Genomic DNA, 21,047 nt, shown 5'->3' on the forward strand with positions numbered 1-21,047 from the left:
GAATGAAGACAGACACGTGGTTACTAGGGGTTCGGGACAGAGGCAAGGAATAGCTACAATGGAGCAGCATGAGGGAATTTTTAGGTGATCAAAATTCTGTGTACCTTACTCAGGAGCAAACACAATTCTATCAAATCTTACATCTCAGAACTATACATAGAAAACTAAACAAACACAAGCACAGATAGACAGCCAGGCAGATAAACAGATATACAGACATAATCACAGTTACATGGGTATATAATTATGTTAAAATTGCTCATATACAATGGGTAATTTTAAAGGACCATACTCACTAAAAAAATTTAAATGTGGACACTCAATTTAAAAAATCATGAACAAATCCCTGTCCTATAGAAATTTTTGTGAATAATAGACTCTTTAATTTCTCGCTGTGGCACCAAGTCCCCAATCTATAAATATTTACAGCATGGAGCAGCTCTCATTCTATTGGATATAGCATCCCTGATTCAGGAGAATATGAACAGCCTTTTCAGAACCATAATAAAATGTCCCCAATGCCAGGGATTACAGGCAACAGAGGACAGTTTAAGATAAAGGAGATCTGGTTAAGTAGAAGGATGAGGACACAAGCTTCTGTCGGGGCCACTGCTGGTTCAGGGTTTATCCATAAAAATCAGAAAGGATGGAATGTGAACATTGTGATTATCTTAGAGGTTATACTTCCTATACGCCTCCCTATTCAGCCCTGTTCTGAATGAAATATGAATGTTTCAAGTTGAGGTTGATGGCTGAGGTAAGTGATAAGGAGCATGCTACCATACAAAGAAACTGAAATTTGTAATTAATATACAAAGAAAAAGGTATTTTTAAATTGAAAGTGATTTTTTATGCCTTAATTTTAATAAGATGTCTCCTAAATTACAAGCTTTTATCAGACATTTAAAATATAACATTTACAAGTGATTAAACGAAGAAGATGGGGATACAGATGAAGTGGCAGCTTCTGAAAGTGAATCCTGATTTTTTTTTTACATGTGTATCAAAAGCTTTAAAATAATCGCACTGCAATAAGCAGCTATTCCAGGAAATAATCACTCATGTACCAAAAGATATATGTGAATATATGCCTTCCTCAGTAACATTTATGATCAGTAAAATGTAGCATGATGCTAGCAAAAAGGTAGTACTTGGCCGTATTATAAAGCAATAAATATGTTTATGTATTTATTTACAAGGTAACTTAGAATTCACACCAAACTGTTAATCAAGGTTTTCTCTGGGGAATGAGATAATGGATAGCATTAATATTCTCTCTTTGTAACATTTTCTAAATTTACCAAAATGAGTATACACGAATTTTATAATATAACGTTAAATATTTATGGTTAAATGGTTAGATTATAAAATTTAGTCATTATAAAACATAAACATTTTTTTTTTTACCAGAAACCTTTAGTGAGAAAAAACAATATGCACCAAAATTATTAATATAAGGATATTCAGTAACTGGTTATACTTCTTTAACTGTTGGGAAATAACTAGAAATGGGTTTTATTTTTGTATTCCTATGGTTTCGCATGTGCTCCATTTGCCGTTCACTGCTCCATAGTCAATCCCATGGTGTGAGCAGTGGCTGACGTTTGCTCTGCTCAGCTGACTGGCAGCTATCATTCCAATGCCAGGCTTATCTTTATGCAAATTTCCCAAAAGGTCACCATTTATGCGTGTAAATTCTGAAGGGCACTAACTCTACAGCTGACAGATTCTGACAGCCACTATATCTCCAAGAATGGAATAAGCAGGGATAACTGTCTGAATAATTAATGTGCTTTTACTCTGCCCATGGCCAGCTTTTACATTCTGCACTTCTGACTGGATTTTTTTTTTTTAGATTAATTAGAAAATGCGCTTTCATAGCAAACCAAAGCTTTCCTTTTGAATTCAGTATACAATGAGTAAAAAAAAAATGTGAGATACCTTCAGTTTAAAGTTTTATATCTGTAGAGAGCACTCAAACCTAAATATAAAAATTAACATCTCACTCTGGATATTATTTCTGTAAAAAACAAGCATTATTATTTCCGTATAAACTTATTTTGTAAAAACACACAACCTGCAAGTCAGTAAAGGATGCCACCCACAACCAGGGTGCCAGTTTCAAACCTTAGACTCATTCCACTGAGATGTCAACTTTCTCTATTGAAAAGCCATCATTCACTAAGACTTCTTAATTTGACCTCTGAAGAGCCTCAAATGTGTTAATACTTCTCAATCCCCAATGTTTCTGCCTTAAATCCAATCTTCATTATACCTTACCTGAATTATTGTAAATATTCCCAGATAATCCTCCTGCTTTTAGCCACATAGTCACCCACATGCCTCCAGAGTTAATATCCAAAACCATGAACAAAGGCCATATATATATATATATATATATATATATATATATATATATATATATATAAAACAGGAAAAATATTTAGAATATATGGATATATTAATTGACTAATAGGACGAGATAAACAACACATATGTAATGTAGTAATAAATATGTGGTCTGGAGAGGAAAGCAGGGGAAGAGGACAGCGGGTGTCCCCAGGCAGTTTTGATTTTTAAATAGGATGTCCAGGGAAGGCTGCCATGAAAAGAGAGAATTCGAAGCCTAGGGAATAAGTCATGGAAGTAACTAGGGAAAATGTAACTGGCATGGGGAACAATGGGCTGAGGTACAGTGGCTTTGTGTATTCAGCCAACTGCAATGCAAACAGGGCAGCTGGACAGGAGGTTGAAGACAGAACATGTCTCTGAGTGAGGTACAATAAAGACAGTGAAGCAACAACAACCAAAAGGCTGTAATAATTCTCCAGGTGAGAAGGGATTGTAATGACCAAGGAGGTGATCAGTAGTCAGAGAGAAAGTACAGACATATGTGGAATATGCGCAAAAGAAAATCCAATGATGAGTCTAAGGACTTATGCCTAAGGATTTGGATGAATAAGCCATTAACCAAAACCTTTTTTTGTGTGTGTGTGTGTCTGAATAGACTTTATAAATCTGAAAACTAGTTTGACACTGTGGTTAAATACATTCCAAAGCGTCATTTACTGCGGTTAATATTTCTCCAGTACATCTTTCCTTTGACTAGTCTATTTAAAATTGATAATAATTCCATTAATGCACTTATCAAAACACATGCAACATCAGTACACTAAAATGCTCTTAAAAATAAACAATGCCATCAAAATCCAATGAGATTCTACTTGACATCTATTTGGATGGCTATAATCCAAATGATAGACTGTAATAACTTTTGGCAAGGATATGGCGAAATTGGAACGCTCACATATTTCTGTTGGAAATGAATATTGGTGCAGCCACTTTGTAAAATAGTCTTGACATTCCTCAAAAGGTAAAATATAATTACCATGTCACCCAACAATTTTACCCTTAGGTATAGATCTAAAAGAAATGAACACATATAACTATACAAAAACTTGTGAACAAATACTTAAAGCAGCAACATTACCAAAAGCCAAAATGTGTAAAAAAAAAAAAAAAAAAAAAAAAAAAAAAAAGGCCATCAACTAATAAGTGGATAAAAATGTGATATATACATATCCTCTAATGGAATGTTATTCAGACATAAAAAGAAATTAAGTACTAATTCATACAACAAGGATGAACCCTAAAAACATTATGTTCAGTGAAAGAACCATACAAAGGGGTACGTATTGTATAATTCTATTTATGCAGTAAACCCACAGAGGCAGAAAGTATATTAGTTTGCCAGAGTAGGGCATGGTGAGGGAAGTAATTTTTCATGAGTACAAGGTTTATTTTAGGAATGAAAGAAATGGTTTGGATTAGACAGAAATGGTTTGGATTTGGTAATATTCATACAATATTGTGAATATATTAATACAAAAACCCATGGAATTATATACATTAAAAAGGTGAATAATTCAGTTATAAAACAAGTAAGTAAATCATTCAACACTAAAAATTTCTATGATTCCTACAGAAACTTCATATTTAGGGAGCTATAACAGTCATTATAGTAAATATTATAATCTTAATTCTTTTTTTTATTTTCCTCCAGGAGAGGTTCTAAAATGTTCTACTCAAAACTCTATGGGTACCATTAAGTTAATAATCCATTCTAGGGATTAGGATGGAAAACTAAGCTTTATTAATCAGGAAGGCAGGCAGGTGAGACACTGGGAGCCAGCAGGATTGGGCCTAAAAGGGCAGTCGGATATCCCTTGAGGGATTCCTGATTGGAGAGGGTGCAGGCTGGGCTGAGGGACACACATCCCCTGTGCACAAATTTTGTGCACTGGGCCTCTAGTCCTATATAATAAGGAGCTAATGTGCTAATTGGAACAAACAGGTGAACAACCTTCCAGACCACCTTCCAGATGAAGCCTTGGCTCTGAGAGACTGCTGGGGGCTGCAAGAGCCAGCCAGAGCTGTGAGGGCCAAGTCCCTTGTATGAATTTCGTGCATCAGGCCTCTAGTTTAAAATAACTTACATTGTAGACACTACAAAATCACTCTCCAGAAATTAATTTCAGAAATTAATTTCAGTAACCTCAAACAGACAGAAAATTTCAACCTCACTGTTGAATGATTATTATAAAGGCCTACTTTATCGGCAAATTGAGGAGACAGAGGTAAGCTATGTGGACAGGGACAGGGATGGGGGAGGGATGGAAAATAAAACTAGGTGGAGTTTCTAAGGCATCCCAACTGGGCAGGGAGGGCTAGAGGCATGAACTTGAAAATGTATGTATATTGGTAAGACAGGCAGATGAAGATGACCAATCACAAAGCAGTACAGTGTAGAAACTAATCCCAAGTATGTTGCCAGGGAAAAATTCTTTGAAAATACCAATCAGGAGCTAGCAAGGCTGTTTCCACTCCCTAAATTAAATGGTTCGTATTTCCTCTTGCCTTCTCTCTTGCCCCCAGCATGTAATGGTTCATTCCTGTGGCAAAGAGCACGTCCCCTGCACCACGTGGCTTATGGCCATGTGGGCCTCCACACATGGGGTAACAGACTGTAATTAGCTTGGATGCTGAACAGCTCCCGACTGTAACATGGAAAGGAGGCTCCAGCCACTGTCCTGCTCCTGGAGCCACAATGCACCTCTCCCAGGACCTGCTTCTCCCAATAAACTCTGGTTCTATTAATCGTTTTTGTCCACAACTTCATTCATGACAAGAACCAGGCTCAAAACACCCACAAGTTTTTATTTCAAAATGATTTTCTAAAGAACATGTATATACGTATGCCGGCCTAAGGTTATGTTCTTCAAAATCTTTTATATCGAACTCTATAAATATATTTGGGATAAATAAAAAACATTACTTTTGAAAATAATTTACTTGCTAATATTCAATTTCCTAATATTCAAATTTATTATCATGGCTATGTAATGGAGAACAACTGGATAAATTAAACAAAAATAATTTTTATTGTATTGAAATGCATGCAGCAATTAAAAACAAAATCCTGAATAGTTATTAGAGATTTAAGGTAATATAACTATTTGCCTTTCCAAAGAGGTAGAGAGCCAATATTATTTTTTCTTTTTTTATTGATTAATGTATTACATAGGTGTCCTTATTTTTAGTAGCTCATTTATATTTAATATAGCTGAAATATAACTCCTTACCACAGCAAATACTTTGAACTGTATTATTTACATATCTGTCCACAAGGAATATCAATTCATTTTCCAAAACATGTAAAATTTAACTCTAGTAACTCATTATATAATATAAATTTTCAATATGTCACTCATAAAAGAATATACTAACTTGAATATAAACATGTTAAGTATACTTGTAAGTTACTAACAAATGGATTGGCAACAATAATCTACTAATTACCTTAATGTGATTTTCAGTTGTTAAACATCCATGTTCTTTTCCTCCAATTTAGTGAACATTTGAATACTTCTGTAAAAACAGACAAAAAATAGATTAAATTAATGATGAAAAAATACTTATTTTATGGCTATACTTATAGTATTATTTGAGTAGGTTTTATATTTCCATTGTTTGCCAGTGTCGTTTTCCCCCATAATGTTCAAGGTATAGCAGAAAAACCATGGTGTAAAAACAAAATTCAATTTACATATGACATTTCCTCTATGATCTACTTCACTACAATGTTCACTCAGAAAAGGTAATGAATTTGGTACATCAAAAATTTAAATATTCTCCTAATTTAAAAAACACATTATTTTTTCAAACATATTCTGAGATTTCCAATAAATATCCTTTTATCTTGCAACAGGCTCTTCAAGCTAAGACCCTAGAATGTATCTAATTATTTTTACCTTAGAGAGAACTGCTGTGGACAACAAACAAACAAAGGAAAACCCACACATCAAAAAAAGCACAAAACACAAAACATGCAACTCCATAGTACATTTTGCTATCTAACCATATACTAGGTATATACACCAACATACACACATACATCTATTCTCTATGTAATAATGTGTACATACACTGAGGCTGTAATTATAATAATGTAAACAAATTCAGATTTTAATCAGATGAGAAAGAAATAAGTAAAAAATGTAAGTTTACTTAAATGGTAGATTGACAAGAGGTACTGTCTTCATTTTCTTTAGATTTCCACAATGTTCTTATATTTCTTTTTTTATTGTTTTCTTACTGAACTAATAATCAACACATCAGACATTTCACACAAAAAAAAGCATGATATCATTCAGAGTGTTTCTTTGGAATTTCAATGTTTTCTAATGGTTCTATCAACCAGTCTTCAATTTTTAAACTTTCTGGTGATACAAGTGCTTCCTACATGGATCAGGTGCATTAGTTAATTATGGTACTTAGTATTTATGCTATTAGGAGTATTATGCTATTAGCAGGAAGTTAATTAACTATATACATGCCAAATAATAACATTTCAATATCTATGGATAAGGAATTAGATATTGTCAGGTATTTTACTAGCATAAAATAAAAATTAAGTTTTTTTGCAAGATCTCTATTGATTACAATTGCACACACACAAATAGAGGAACATATTCACTAAATGTATTATATTTTGTTTGAGGGTTTGAAAATATGAAAGCAATGGAACTCACTAAATTTTTTCTAGTTAATATCTACCCATATGTGGCCAATTTGTGATATGTATATATATATATATATATATATATATATATATATATATATATATATATTCTTTACATCAAAAGCAATCTAAGTCCATATTTAAAGACAGGCTTGCTACTAAACAGGCAATTGAAAGCAATTCTTTAGTCAACTTCTTGTATTTCCCTGCACAACCATTCTTTCAACGAACAGATCATATTCAATAAATACTGGCTGTTTAACTAAGGTAGTTTTCTCTGTTTTTTTTTTAAGACCACGCATATCTCTTCATAACTGATAATCATGGGTAATGACAATGCAAACCCTCCTACAGATATCCTCACCCTTTATATCTTTTTACTTCCTTTTAGGAAACACATTCTGAAATCCAAACATTAGTATTTACAGAGTTTTTCGTGTATCACCAGACCTACCACAGACAGAACTAATCAGATCTTCCCTGACATTCATGCTGAACCCTCTACCGTAACATGAGTTGTTTGAGAACAGGAAGTATGACTACTTTTTCATTCTAAACTACCACTCCTTACAGAACTGAGAACTAAGTGAAATAAGCCAGTCAAAGACAAAGACAAGTATCACATAATCTCAGTTATATACATAGAATCTAATGAGCAAATAAAGCAATTATCAAAATAGATCCAGAGACACAGAAGCATGGACCAGACTGTCGAATCTCAGAGGAAAGGCAGGAGTGAGGTGGGTGGTTGGAAAGATCAACAGAAGAACTTGTATGCATAGCTCATGGACACAGAAAAGTGTGGTGAAGGCCTAGGGGGAGGAGGATATGGGAGGGATGGAAGGAGCCAATGGGTTATGGGGAATTAAAGAGGACATCTGTAATACTTTCAACAATAAAGATAAATATTTTTTAAAAGGGCCTTAAAGTGCTGTGTAAACAAAACATTTGCATTTTTTTGGTTAAAAATATTATTAAAAACGTCTATATTGGCCTCCCATAAATTGAAATCAAAAACAAAAATGCCCATTACATGTGCCTTTGAATTTGTAATTATCTTTATAGGACATTTTGCTTTCCTTTTAGAATAGAAAAACAGAGCATCTTCAATTTACAGTTTGACTAGTCAACATCTAAGTGATTCACTCTCTGAACTGCATCCACTTAAGGCACTTAAGAGTTAGCAGACAGCTTAAAGGGAAAAAAACAAGTTCACCCAGGATCCCTTAGCTTCCTAAGAGCTAGAGGCCAAGTCTGAGTTAAAACATAAACATGGGAAAGGAAAAAGGCAGAAGACAAATAGTAAGAGAAATAGAAAACTTAACAGTCAGAAGAAGGTATTATATCCATGATACTGTCTATCAATATGAACTAATAAAAAAATGTCTAATTAATAAAACTGGCATAAAAGGGATTGTAGAAAGGAACTGCTGTTATTATTTTTTGAGCAAAGGGGTCAAAAAGTGCTGACAAGGGATATAAAAATTTGGTGTGTTTCTGATAAGAGTCAATCCATACAAATATATTTTCATTACTGTACAAATGACATAAAAAAGTAATTCCCTAGCAATTAGTGTTGTGGTTCACTCTAGGTCTTTTGAATTACATGAAATACTTTGGTTATGAGTACTAGCCTGTTTTGATAAAAAAAAAAAATTAAACTTAAATTGACCCAAGCTTTAGATAAAACCTTAAAAGCAAACACATCAAAAATGGAAAATAAAATAAGATTTGATTCACTGATTAAAATGTAAACACCAGTAAAAATAAATGTTCAAGGTAAGTTTTCTAATACTAAGATAGCAAATTTACAAAGTAGAGCAACTTCATTCATTATTCATTCATTCCTTCATTCACCCATCCATCAAAGATGTGCTGATTGCCCAGGCACAGTTCTAGGTGCCGTGGATCCAGCAGTGAAACAGACAGACAAAAGTAACACTCCAAGCGTTTATACTTTCTTTCTAGATAGGGTGTAAGGGCAAAATATGGGAGAAAGAGAAAGACGGAGAGTTTCAGAAATAGAGACACATTTTTCATTGAAAAATGTTTCTAATTTTAAACACTTTACTTTTGAACACTTTATATCCTCAGTTAACCATAAAAATTTTGTATTTTGTTTTAAGGATTGAAACACTCTTCTTATGTCCTCACTTAACCTTTACCAAAAAAAAAAATGAGGTTGATATGAAGATTATCTTTATTTTACAAATAAATACTCTGAGACGCTGAGGGTAAAGCCAGAGTTTGAACACAAGTGACCCGAAATCGGTCTATACTCTCAGCTTCTAAAAGAGCACCATACTGATTACGGCTGTCTGTGTTCGAAAAGAGAATATTTATAAGCAAAGCAAAAAATAAATTTCCTGATTGTTTTTTCAAGAAGTAACCATCAAAATTTCATAACACTTAATACTGTTAAAATGCACTTTCCTAGTCTGGTATATAAATGAGACTGCAAAAAATCCAGTTAAAAATTAGTCTGGAATTGAGACAAAATATATATATTGCTGTCTTTGTATGACATTAATTACAAAATTAGGTGACTTATTCCACTGAACTACCAAATAAAGGTTCATAAGAAATTAGAAAGTGACATGTACAAATATATTTTTAAGAGATTATTCTTATATCAATTAAATAGTTTTTAGTGTAAAATTATAGTGACATTTTTTAAAACATCTGTAAAGACTGAGATTTTCTTTTTAAATAAAATAAACGTTTTTACTGATTCCATTCAAATTATTTTTTCAAATTTTTTCTTAGTCTATCTACTTAGTCTATGGGTTATCTTCAAATATCTACTTTCATTCCTTATTGATAATCACCATCATGCACTACCATATTATCTCTATGGAGTGTTTTATTTTTCATTACGTTTTCAATACCATAAGCTTTATAGCCATGTGACAAAGGCAGAGAAGAAATACTTTGTTTTACAGAGTACAAAGCGGAATTTATAAAGATTACCGTGATTAACAACTGAATAGTGCAAGATGAGATTCCAAGGTATTTTCCTCTTTATTTGGTCTCTCTCCTGCCACTACATGTTTTCACTATAGGCCCTATACTTGGCATATTGCAAAGATTTTCTTATTGCATCATTCTGTCCCCCCTCAAATCTATGCTGGTAAATGTACAGGGTAATCTGAAACCATGTTTTCCTCATGTAGGCCTTCTGCTCAGCAATCCACAAAAGCACCCTATGGTTATCCAGAGCCTTGTTTTCAAGACCCTCTATAGGAAGAATGTTCTGTTCAAATGTAAACATTTTTTGGATACAACTGCACCAGAATGAATTTCTACGTCAGCCAGCTTCTGGCGCTGACAGTCCCCGCAAACGGATTACAGTGGACACAGAGGCTGGTTAATGCAATGACTGTACTAAAAATGCTAAATTCATTTGTCTTTACTTACACATTGAATACTATCATAATACAACACTACAGTCTCATTCTCCCAGGAAATTTGCCTCAACACAATCACATCTAAACTCCTGTTGCATTTTAAATCGGGAGTGCAACCTTCAGTGCTAACTGTACCACATTTTCCTTGTGTGATGTTTTATGGGCCCCCAAAAGTAAGCCATTGTAAAAAGGAGAGTGTCTAGGGGCAAAACTTTTAAATCAATAACAAAGCTGGATAAAATTTCCAAAACCAACAGTTTCAGTACTATGGAAAATGACCATCACAAAAGAGATTAACAAGAGTTTATTCCAGAAAAAAATACTCTGCTTCCAGTTATAACAGTAGAGAATCTGTGGAATTCCATCCTGGAAATTATTTTAGGTCAGACAACAAATCATTTTTTATGAAGACATAATAACAAATCTTGATAAATTTAAAATAACTTAAATTATACAAAGTGAGTTGTCTAAACAAAAAGCATTACATTCATTTTTAAATTGATTTTAGAGAGAGATGAAGGGAGAGAGAGGGGAACATGAATGATGAGAGAAAATCATCAACCCACAGCCTCCCGCACACATCAAGCCCTAACTAGGAATCAAACCAACACTTCCTGGTCCACGGGTTGACACTCAACCACTGAGCAACACCAGCCAGGCAATAGTTTATTATTAGGGGGAAGGAACTGCAGATAATAACCCTCAAACCTTAATCAATGTATTACCTAACTTTTTACTTACAAAAGGCTGAACTCTTTACATTTGGTATAAATTAACATTAAAATTTTATAATTAAGAGAGGAAATCTATTTCGCTGACAATTAGTTTGTTGTCCAACATAGAGAGGATGGGATAGGATGGGACGGGATGGGACAGGACGGGACAGGAGGGGACAGGACGAGGAAGGTGAAGGGAAGAGCCCTTAATTAATGTCCACTATATACCCAGCCATTGTGTAATATTAAGGATTGGAGCAGTATATATAAAGTTCTGCCCTTGTAGAGAAAAGCATCTATTTATTAAAATTATAACCAAGGACAAAGCCTTTTACTTATTTCCTTTCCTTTGCAATTCAATTACGCAGAGATGTTTTTGCATTGCCCACAGAGAAGGAGTAATGCCGGGATTAATCAGAAGCCAGTAGCATATATCACACCAGAACTCTCATCACAGCAGAGACATTGTTCGGCTGAGACATGGTACCGGAGTGGTTAATTTCTCCAGGGGTCTGCTTCTGCTATACTCTTCCATCTTAACAAAGATAATAAAGTGCAAGGCCATATCTTCCAAGTATCCAAAACCACCTAAACCTCTCATACTCACAGCACTTATTTCTTTGAGCCTGGGCTAGGACTGAACCCCAGATGCAGGAGCTTGTTCCCATGTAAAGACCTAGACAGTTATGGCCCCATGACAGAATAAGGGAGAAAATGGGACCTGCTGTGAACCATGTGCCATCAGCAGGAGTTCTAGCATTCTGCCATACACAGGAAAGTGAGATGCTACCTTTGATGGGAGAAAAGGTGGTAAAATGTACAACAGATGTGACTACTGAAGGCTAGAACCAACACCTAGAAAAGGACTCGCAGTGTAGAGGAGATTATGTGTAGGCAAGATGGATCAGTGGCTGGGGCCGGAGGATTTAAACAGCTGATGCTCTACCTCTAAGAGACTCGCTGACTCAGCCATCTATAGGGTGGTACAAAAGGAGGTTTATGGTTGTTTGGGTGAAAAATAATATAATAATTAATACATAATAATACAAGTATCAACTCTGTGTTTCACATACTTACAACTGTAAACCTACTTTTGGTGGAAGTCATGTTTGCCTCTGCTTAAGAAATAGCTTTCAAGTTGTCAATGTAAAAAGCAATCATTCAATTTAATATTTTCCCTCCTCACAAATGGCTGTCATCACTATAATTATACATAACGTATTTGCTTCCTACCCATGGTTTCCAAATATAATAATAGAAAATATTGACTTTCTTTCATTTATAGTAAAATATACTTACTCTCTATACTTTTAAATAAGCATGTTCTAGTAGGGTACACCAAAATCTACCCTATTTCTTATATCATGAAATAACAACTGTTTAAAAAGTACATTCATATGTCCTATGACAGAACAGTAGAAAATAATTCGAACAGTTGCTGTAAAAGTAATTAAAGAATAATATCTTAGTATCTTCATATTTCATATGTTAAATTAAGAAGAGGATTATATAGATCAATGTCCATATGTTTCAATTTCAATAGCAACATAGTGAGATTTTAATAAATATTTTTCAAAATTGCTGTTAAAATAAAGAACTACAATTCACGAATTACAAAGAATTTTCAAATGTGAAACTGGTTTTATTGCCTCTTTGAATATGCATGGTAAAGCACATACATGTTTTTATTTTTTTTTAAGGTGGAGAAACAAAAAGAAAAAATATACCTTCCTTGTTGTTCTTTATTATATATTTTTGAAAGGTTGTATAACAACAAATTCACAGAATGCACTGGAGATATTTGCTATTTAAATTATTTCTAAGTAATTTTTAAATACAATGCATAATAACCACCATTCATTGCATATTTTCATGTTTGTCTTTATTTTTTATAATGGTTATATTTTATTTTATTTATATTTTATTTAATTGTTTAAAGTATTACAAATAGTATATATGTCTCCTTTTCCCCCATTGGCCTTCCCCTGGGCTCCCCTATTCCCCAGCATATGCCCTTACCTCTCCCACCCCCGTTTCTTGGGCCATTGGTTATGTTTAATGCATGCAAATCCTTCAGTTGATCTCTTACCCACCCCCAACCCTGCCCTGCCTTCCTGCTGTAGTCTGACACTGTTTATTATTAAACACTGCTCCATATCTCCTTCCCTTTGACTCCAGAGCATTATGTGGACTCCGGGAGCCAAGACGGCATCAACCAGAATGACTTAGATAGTACACTTTCTGTTTCATATGATAATTATCTGAGAAGTATAAATGCAGGAAATCTTGTCATGTTTTATTTAATGTTAAAATTTAAACAAGAAACTTTAAAAATGCATTGAAGCAGAAATGTCAAAGTATGAAAAGGTCTTTTCCTTTAAACATTACCCTATCCTTAATTAGCAGGGTTTTCGAGTCACAAAAATGTATTTTCCAGTCATGGCTGATTTAGACAAATAAAACAATGTAAACTCAAAGTATCTTATATAATAAGAGAGGAATATGCTAATTATCCATTAGGCCTTGAGGTATAACAACCTACCACATAAGGACTGGATTATGGATCAACAGGAGAGTGGGGCAGAGAACTATAAGCAGGGGGCAGAGAGCTATTGGAAGGGGCAGGGCAGTATGCTGGGGGGGGGGGGGGGTAGGACAGCAGGAGGAGAGCTATAGAAGGATGGGCCAGCAGGCAAAGAGCTCCAGGAAGGCAGGGCAGTGAGCTACTACTGGCAGCAGAGAGTTACCAGCAGCAGTGGGTGGGAGGCCAGCTGAGGCAAGTGGCAGCAAGCTACTCGCGCACCCATGCACAGGGCTACTAGTAAAATATAAAGAAAATAGCCTAAAATTAAGTATTGTGCCAACACATACTACCAAATATTTTCTACAGACCCAGGATTGAATTTATTAAAAAGGAGTTACTGGATTTTTATATAGTTAGGTGGTTTCTGACTTTCTGTCTAGAAGAACGATCTTTATCTTCTATGTCTAAGAGATCAAATTGTCAATCCTAAGGAAAATCCAATATGCCAAAATCCTGAGTTTTACTGATGAGGAGAACTGTGTATCTAATGAAGCGTTCTCAAAGGTAAAAAGAGTTCAGATTGTCAAGGCAGACACTGGCTCTCAGATGAGCTTGATCCCAAAATCCTCATTCCTTTGGTCATTAAAGGAAAATCAATAAATGTATTCTAACTAAAATTTAAAAAGCTTCTGAGAAGTGACCTCTGCCAAAGTCTTTTGGGGATGTTCCAATTGTGCAGGGGGCAGTGGGATCAAAAGGCAGAAAGAAGAAAATAAATGCATCTGCACAGTGAAAAAGAAATCTGGCTTACAACTAAAAGCGATTAGTTTACGTATCAAATATCAGATGACCACGACACTTTAAGCCTGCTTTCTCCTCTTTTTCCTGTTCCATTCTGACATCGCCTATAGTTGATTGCATGAAGCTTTATTTCTCGTTTTGTATAAGGATTTAAGCAGGAAATCTTCAGTACCAAGATCTTTAGAATGGTGTGCTTTATACTCCACAGTAGCAAGTCCTTGATCTGAGATTCCAACTTCTGGAAGTCAAATCAATCTAACATAGTCATAAATCGGGAAATATGTTTGTTTTTTAAATCAGCCTTTCCTAAAACCCAATGAACTTGACTCAGGGAGAAGCCTTCAAACAAGACCTGGTTTCCTATCGAGTTTGAACCCTGAGAGTTCAGAAGCAGAGAAAGCAAACTGGCATAACAATCACCCAAATACCCACAGCTCTGCGGAAAACTGAGCCTACCTGGACAGAACTCTGGGAACAGTTTAATCAACTGCCAAACACCTGCAATGTGGCCACTTTAACTATCTGGATGTTTGCCTCAAGTTTCTAGAAAAGTTTATCTTCCCTAGGAAACCCCCACCCAAATAAGATTCCTTATAACTGAAGTTTTGAACAGCTATAATTCCAACTAATTATAAACCAATAAGCTCAAATTATACTGGTATTTACAATTAAAAATTAACACCCTTGATGAAGTTAAGAGAATATGTATATGTGTGTGTAAGTTGCCATCCTTTTTGTGGACATTATTCTTAGTCCATCTATTTTATTTCTATATTATCATATATATGTCATTTTAAGTTATTTTCATAACACATAACCATGAGGGGGGGAAGGCTTATCACTCCTTTGAAACAACGTCCTGTAGAAATTACTTTTAGTCAGTTACTTTAATTAATTACTTACCTATATTAAAATATGGATTTTTTAAAATTTACTTGGTATGGAATTAATTCACATTGCCATCTATATATATATATAAAAGCCAAGAGACCAGAACGATAGAATGACCAGAATGAACAGTCGCTATGTGCCCTGCAGTGGTCAGCCAGCCCTATCAGGTCAAGGATTGGCCCCTTCCCACCTCCCACTGCCCCTCCCCTCACCCGGGCCGGCCCCCAATCAGCCCCCCATGTCAATTGGGGGTGTGGCCAGACAGCCAAGTCCTGCATCTCTTCCCCCTTCTGGCCCAGCCCCAATAGGCCCCCATCAGGGTAGACAGTTGGACCCCACCCATGCACGAATTCATACACCAGGCCTCTAACCAATTTATTTTACAGTATGCATTCAGGACCTATAAAGGAGATACCTATAGTTAAAATACGAAAATACTGCTTCTATTGGTTTTCTATGTTTCCATTAATAATGAAGTTAAATTTTGAAATTCATAGGGATAAAATATGTAAATATAACTTTACCTAGAACTATAACTGGTAATAAAGTTTAACTGTCCTTATTCTTTTGAGACAGTATTTAAAACCAAGAGGCCATGTTTTTAGAAATCATAGCCATAAACTTACTTTTTCTTAACTGATAAATATGTACCTTATAACTATAAGAATAGTGTGCTATGTTATTATAGTAAAAAAATGAAGATCAAAAAGAAATGAAGTATTTCTAGGTGAGCAGCAGAGCAGAAGTTTGAACATCTTGGCTGAAATCATTTTTTTAACCCCCCCTCAAGAAAAAGAAAAATTTTTTCTTACTACTAATAGGCTAAAGCTTTTTAATTCTATATTTTAACTTGTGACTTTAACCTTCATTCCATTAGAGTGAATGAAATTATAAAATACAATTTCAAAGCATTTTTTATATTTCAAATAAGAACCTCAATAATTAATCCAATTAAAAAAAAAACATAGTAAAACTGAGGTGGGCTAGCTAAAGGAGCTACAAAATTTAATTAAACATTACCCCTGCTCCCAGGAAACTCAGACAATTGGGAAAATTCCAGACAATGTGCAACACTCTTGGTTTGAAACTAATTAACAGCATTAGGAATAATAATAACAATAGTAACAATAACTAAACTACAGCAATAATAGCTTCCAAGGTCAGCTAACTTAATCAAAGCACAATTTAGACTATCCTCTGGAAAAACTGTGTTAATAGCACAATGGAGTGCAAAGGTAAATACACTAAAACATGACCTAAATATTGAATAGCAAATAAAAATAAAATCAGAATCTACTCTACGGCAGTCCAAGTCGAATGCAACTTGATCAAATTAAGCCAATTGAGGATATACAACTACTTAAAAGCCTGAGCTATACCAAGTGATGAAGGCTAAATGGATTCAGTCCAAATCTCTTTTATGTGCTTAGATGCTATTTATTAAGGCTATATTTTATTATATTATACAGTAGTAAAAATTGCAAGGCGACATCCTGTTATTTTCCACTGGGAAAAATGATACAGATGCACTAAGAGAACTCAGCATATACATCGGCATGCTGGCTGCATTCCACTTGTGCATGTATAATGTATCAATAGACACTGATGTTTCTGGGGCTGATTGTACAGCCAGCCAAACTATTGCCTGTGATGCGTCCCATAAAATCGTGGCTTCACAGAAATCTAGAACCTTTTCAGCATCTTTCAAGACATATTGGGAAAAGAGTTGCTTTAAAATAAAGCAACTAAGCACCATTTCTTTAAAAAAATAAAATAAAATAGAATGTCTTTCTTTTCCCCCCTTAAAACTGCTGCCCTATTTTCAGGAAAAGTAGCTTGTGTACCATCAAACTGCAAATCGTAAGCCTGAATTCAAATCAGTTATCTAATAAGTCATCTCATTTGGGGAGAAAGTGAATGAGCTTCACAACAGAATTAAAATAATAGCTTTTCTAAGCCCTATAAATATCATCTTTCATCCTTTCATCATTATTCTCATTAATCTGCATTCATAGTATGTTGAAAATGGTGCAGGCATTACACAGAATTCCAACTACACAAAATAGAACTACTCATTATTTTATTCTGCTATTTGAGAGAAAGAAAGAGAGAGGAGATAAGGAAAATTGGTTTTTTGATTAATATTTGCAGCTTCTAAGGACAGTGACTGGAGTTCTGCAAGATCCGTACACTTCAGGCAGGAAAACCTGCTGCTGTAGAGCTGGAGGAGTTCCACGAATTGGTTTTGGTTTTAAAGTGGAAGCAACTTCAAATTTGCAGCCATGACACATATCAAAATTTCTGCTGATCCTAAAGCTCAGGATTCCTGACATGTGACAAGGCCGCTGCAAACTCCACCTGGGCCCTGACAGGGCCAGCAGGGAGATATACTCCCCCTGCTTCCAGCTTACGGACAATGTCATTCTTGTTGAGATCCTTTAGCTCTACTGATCATAAATATCAAGCAGTCTGTGTCTTCATGCCTTTTCCATTTCCCAGAAATGTTAATCCCCTCAGAAGTCTAAGTGGAGCTAAAAAAAAAAAAATCATATTTTTACATTTTTGAGAAATCTGTTCAACTTCTGAATGGTAGATTAGATTATATTAAGCCCTAGAACTATCTCTAGCACATAGACACTGAATTGTTTTAGCTAGTAAAGCTATGAATGGCCCTGGCTGGTGCTCAATGGTTAGAGCATCAGCCTGCAGATGCAAAGTAAACAAAGAGCAAATTTTTTTCAAATGTGAAAAAATTCCCATGTAGCTCAACATAACTAGCTTTATACAACCAATTTTTTAAAATCGGGACCTTGCTCTCAGGACTTCTAACAAAATGAAGCATAGATATCCTTATATTCTTTATAAATAAACAAAAAAGAACATTGCATAATCACTTCTGAAGAGAATTTTTTATTAAGCCCATCATATAATACTTACTGAAATTTACAACTTTCAGTCTTTTGGATTAAGATTATAATCATATAAAATTTAGAGGAATGCATGGTCACTAGATGAAATTATGTACTTGTTTTTGTTTCTTACCCAGTTCATATTAATCATTTAATTATTTAATTTCAATAGCTCATTAGTTAAATTTATGCTGATAACCTTCTATAGCCTTAGAAAAAATAATTACAAGATTTTTCAACAATTCAATGTTCCTATTCTCTTTCTACCAATTCATATGGTTTATTGCTTCTAGAATATCCTAAAATACAGGTAAATTCATGATAAAAATAGCTAACATCACCATGTGCTAAGCCTTGTACTAAGTCCTTTTGCATACAGTGACTCATCCACTGTTCACAACATTGCTGTCCTGATTTTAAGACGTACCGATAGAGACCTAGAAATTTATTAGTAATTGGCAGGACCTGGACAAGAAATCAAGCCCATTTAACCTCATAGCCCATGTTCTTAGCCACTTCATTTTGCTCTCTACTTTCTACTTCTGGTTTAATGCTATTGGTACGTCAGAGCGAAAATCAAAGGCAGATATTTCAATAAAGCTTTTGGCAATCATGCAACCAGTCAAAACGGAGCTCTCCTCTCCCTCCTCGTAACACGTAGCTATTCTTCTCCGATGCTTACTGAATACCCCCTAGATGCTAGCCACTGTTTCCGTATGTGAGTCACGTCATATATGATACAACTATTAGAATGGCCCCACTTTATCAATATACAAAATGAAGGCCAGAGACATTTTTAAAAGCCTTAGGAAGTCACAGGGTGATAAAGAACTCTAGCCAGCAGCTGTGCTCCCATATCATCCTTGTCACATAGCATTCTTACCTCCCTCTCCCTCCCCCCCCCGCCCTCCCCAGGACAGGTTTGGGAGCCCTGGGCTCCTACCTGGGTTTCCTACTTATTAGATTCACAGACTCTGGGGAGTTGCAGCACCTCCACAGCCCAGAGCGGACACAGGCAGGGGGCCTGAGGACACTGCTAGTTAGGCACAGGTCCCTGCCATGGCCCGGGTGCCTCCTCTTGCAATGGGCCCCTAGCTTGTAATAACGGGCTATAAAATAAATGCCACTTTAATTGACTAACTCAATCCTGCTTGCACAAATAATCTGACCAACACTTTAATAAAAAACACACTCGCAAAGTACCATATTTTGTCAGTGAATTGTATTAGCAAATGGTCAAATGCCAATGATTAAGATGAAATACAAGCCGAAACCCGTTTGCTCAATAGACAGAGCATCGGCCTGCAGAATGCATGTACCGTGGTTGCGGGCACATCCCCAGTAGGGGGTGTGCAAGAGGCAGCTGGTCAATGATTCTCTCTCATCAATGTTTCTAGCTCTCTATCCCTCTTCCTTCCTCTCTGTAAAAAATCAATAAAATATGTTTTTAAAAAAAATGAAATACAACCTGAAAGTGTTCGGGTAAAGTGCCCGATGTGTCAAACAGAAAAAGAAGAAAAAAGAAAAAAAAAAAACACACACACACACACACACACACACACACACAACCAATTCAGGGCAGAGCTTTGCAGTAATGGTATTTTAATTGGTTATTTTTTTATGTGTATCTTTTTCTGCCTATTGATAAATGGTAAGCTGTATTTGTAAGCTATGGCTTTATGAAGAGAAACTGCAAGGAAAATATTAATGTTTGTTTTTTAATTTAAAATGAGACCAAGCAAAGAAAATTAAGCAAAAACTGAAGAAGCTATTTAATGCAATGACCTTGTCAAATATTCCATGGAATGAATTGTGTTTGCTTCACTGGAGTATTACAAATGCTTACAAAAATGAAATAAAAACTGTGATTAGCTTTATGGAAATGAACAAAAGCTATTGTATATGGTCATTAGTTACATAACGAAGTTTTTTCTCTTTAAGAAAAAATAATATTGAATTCTTAGTCTTAATATGTGGAATCATTTCTACCACATTAAGAGAAACAATGTTCCATTTCACTAATGAAGTAACAAAAACAGTGCATTTGATACAGCCCTAAGCATTCTGCAGAACTTCACCCTTTTTCCCCCCTTTGGGCTTAAATGCATTCTTTTCTAACATCATTGTTTGGAATGCAGAAAAATCATAACCTTACCTAGACACCAGTGAGAACACTGACAGGTTAGTGATCTGTGTAAGTAATGGCAAAACCTTTTATGTTCTTCTTGAGTCAGGGGAAGGACTTTATCACAGATTTAAAAAAAAAAAAAAAGTAGGTAAATCTGAATAATCCCTTCTATTCATTCTACAAATAAGAATCTAATGTCAAAGTTTTCATATGGAAATAGAATCCACATATATATTTGTGTGGGTCAAATTATAAATTATTAGATTGTTATAACTATTACTAAATTTTAACAAGAGGCACCAGGTTAATATCACATTAACTAATATATTCAAGGATTAAACTTCAAAACTTGACAATTATGATGAACATTATCTCTGAAGCCAAAACACTATTCTTGAAACATAAATTTAGCCTTCATTCATTTAACCAACATTTAATGAAATCTGCCATTTCTTTCTTTGCTGGTAGATATATAACTGCTCCCCTAGGAATGCTAGCATGGCTGTGCTGAGAGGTGAAATGGTCAGCAACTAAATACTACATTTAAGCATACATATTTTAAGAGAGAGCAGGTCAATATCCTCTATGAC

The 21,047-nt window shown here is 34.9% G+C and overlaps 1 protein-coding gene across 17 annotated transcripts in view; it reads right to left on the bottom strand.

The window, feature by feature from the left end:
* Positions 1-21,047, bottom strand: part of ADGRL3 (adhesion G protein-coupled receptor L3) — a 762,953-nt gene that overhangs the window by 596,584 nt on the left and 145,322 nt on the right. For all 17 annotated transcript variants that reach the window (XM_045572137.1, XM_036415171.2, XM_045572109.1 and 14 more), the window contains exon 2: positions 5,860-5,928. The gene's annotated coding sequence lies outside the window, so the exon portion shown is untranslated. The remainder of the gene's footprint in view (positions 1-5,859; positions 5,929-21,047) is intronic.

Source organism: Pipistrellus kuhlii, unplaced genomic scaffold, assembly GCF_014108245.1.
Source record: "Pipistrellus kuhlii isolate mPipKuh1 unplaced genomic scaffold, mPipKuh1.p scaffold_m20_p_1, whole genome shotgun sequence".
Classification (NCBI taxonomy): Eukaryota; Metazoa; Chordata; class Mammalia; order Chiroptera; family Vespertilionidae; genus Pipistrellus; species Pipistrellus kuhlii.